Raw genomic sequence first — 2,689 nt, forward strand, 5'->3', positions numbered from 1 at the left:
TTTGTTTTTTGATTTTTTATCTTTTCTTTTTTTTATGAGACAGGGTCTTGCTCTCTCACCCAGTCTAGAGTGTAGCGGTGCAATCACAGGTCACTGCAGCCTCAACTTCCTGGGCTTAAGTAATCCTCACTTCAGCCTCCCCAGTAGCTGGGGACTACAGGCACATGTCACCATGCCTGGCTAATTTTTGTGGGGTTTTTTTTTTGCTCTCTCACCCAGTCTAGAGTGTAGTGGTTCAATCACAGCTCATGCAGCCTCAACCTCCTGAGTTTAAGCAATCCTCACTTCAGCCTCCCCAGTAGCTGGGGACTACAGGCACATGGCACCATGCCTGGCTAATTTCTGTGGGTTTTTTCTTTTAGAGATGGGGTTCTCACTATGTTGCTCAGGCTGGTCCCGAACTTCTGGGCTCAACTGATCCTCCCACCTCAGCCCCTAAAAGTGCTGGGATTACAGGCATGAACCACTGCACCCAGTCCATAATGCAAAATTATCACTATCTTGTGATTACACCTTTCTCTTTCCCATTAGATACTGGGATTCTTCAGGGGTAGGATTATGTCTTAGTCATAGGGTAACTCTGCATTCAGGTTTTCTCCAGACAGTTTTGGCTTTTGTTTGGTGTCTCAGTATCATTAATAGCACTCTTTTTCACTCTCAAAAGTGTCCTAATTTGGATGATAAATTATATGTTCATCTTACTTCTTCAAGATTTGGACAGTGTCTTCACGGAGTGGTAAACAGTTGTCAAATGAATGCATGAATAAATAAGTGATCCTCCCTAGCTCCCATATAACTCTATCAAATAAACAGTTGAGTTGGATGATTTCTAAGTTTTGACTCTTTCTTTTTTTTTTTTGAGACAGCGTCTCACTCTGTCTCCCAGGCTGGAGTGTAGTGGCACGATCCCACTGCAACCTCTACCTCCCAGGTTCCAGCTATTCTCCAACCTCAGGCTCCCAAGTAGCTAGGATTACAGGTGCCCACCACCACCACACCCAGCAAATTTTTGTATTTTAGTAGAGATGGGATTTCACCATGTTGGCCAGGCTGGTCTTGAACTTCTGACCTGAAGCCATCCACCTGCTTTGGCCTCCCAAAGTGCTGGGATTATAGGAGCCACCACACTCCGCCAATTTTGACTCTCTAAAGAGATTCAGATAAAGTCGGTAATCCAAAAGGCTAAGACCAACAATTTTGGTTTATCTTCCTGTTGAAAGGACCCTCCATACAGAACTCCACATTCAAATCTATTCATGCCTGTATCAACAACTTTAGAACCCACTAACTGGCAGGAGTCTGGTTATTACGACAAATGAATACAGTGAACCATCTTTTCTGTCAAGGATACAGTTCCCCCAAATAACCCCACTAATAGCTAGATAATTCCCTAAAGACAGATTAAAAAAATTTTTCCAGTCAGGCTCGGTGGCTCACTCCTATAATCTCAGCACTTTGAGAGGCCAAGTCGGGAAGATCATGACGTCAAGAAATTGAGACCATCCTGGCCAACATGGTGAAATCCTGTCTCTACTAAAAATACAAAAATTAGCTGGGAGTGGTGGCGTGCACCTGTAATCCCAGCTACTGAGGAGGCTGAAGCAGAAGGATCGCTTGAACCTGGGAGGCAGAAGTTGCCTTGAGCAGAGATTGCCACTGTACTCCAGCCTGGTGACAGAGCGAGACTATGTCTCAAACAAACAAACAAAAATGAAACAATTTCCATTTGTTTTTGTGATGTATGTTGCATCATAGTATTATTTCTGGTGGACATGTCTCCTGAATTGCAGTGTGCTTCTGTGTGTAACCTATACCCTCTGCTTTCCCTGAGTGCGCATTTGTATGCTCTGTCATGGCTAAGTGGCAGAATGGAACCTCACTTAAATTAACAGTTGGTTGCTAAACACCCTCCAGCATAAATAGACAGGTAACTGTTGACTGTGGTCGAATTTCATTTTACTAGAGGAGAATGTGCACTTAACTATGTGCCAAACTACTGTTAGAAAGAGTCAATTAATATCACTGCACTTGCCCCTTAACTGTAAAACTCAACCTTTCATATTGATCAACATATTTCTTTTTTTCTTTTTGAGATGGAGTTTCGCTTTTTCGCTCAGGCTGGAGTGAAGTGGTGTAATCTTGGCTCACTGCAACCACCCGCCCCCCCGCCCGGGTTCAAGTGATTCTCCTGCCTCAATCTCCCTAGTAGCTGGGATTATAGGCACCCACCACTACACCCGGCTAATTTTTGTATTTTTAGTACAGATAGAGGTTTGCCATATTGGCCAGGCTGGTCTCCAACTCCTGACCTCAGGTGATATACCCATCTCGGCTTCTCAAAGTGCTAAGATTACAGGTGTGAGCCACCGTGCCTGGCCTGATCAACATATTTCATTGCCAAAATTTAATGCCATGGGCCAGGCCTGTAATCCTAGCCCTTTGGGAGGCCGAGGTGGATCACCTGAGGTCAGGAGTTCAAGACCAGCCTGGTCATCATGGTGAAACCCCAACTTTAAAAAAAAATAATAAAAATAAAAAATAAAAAAATGTAATGCCACTATAGTTTTAGATCAGCTACACTTGAATGATTTAAATATTCTATGAACAATCAAAAAACAGCTCTAAATTGGTTAAAATAAACTCTTATTTATAAGTGAACTACAAACTAACAGCCTTTGAGTTGTTTTAA

This window comes from Cebus imitator, unplaced genomic scaffold (genome assembly GCF_001604975.1).
Source record: "Cebus imitator isolate Cc_AM_T3 unplaced genomic scaffold, Cebus_imitator-1.0 Scaffold223, whole genome shotgun sequence".
Taxonomy (NCBI): Eukaryota; Metazoa; Chordata; class Mammalia; order Primates; family Cebidae; genus Cebus; species Cebus imitator.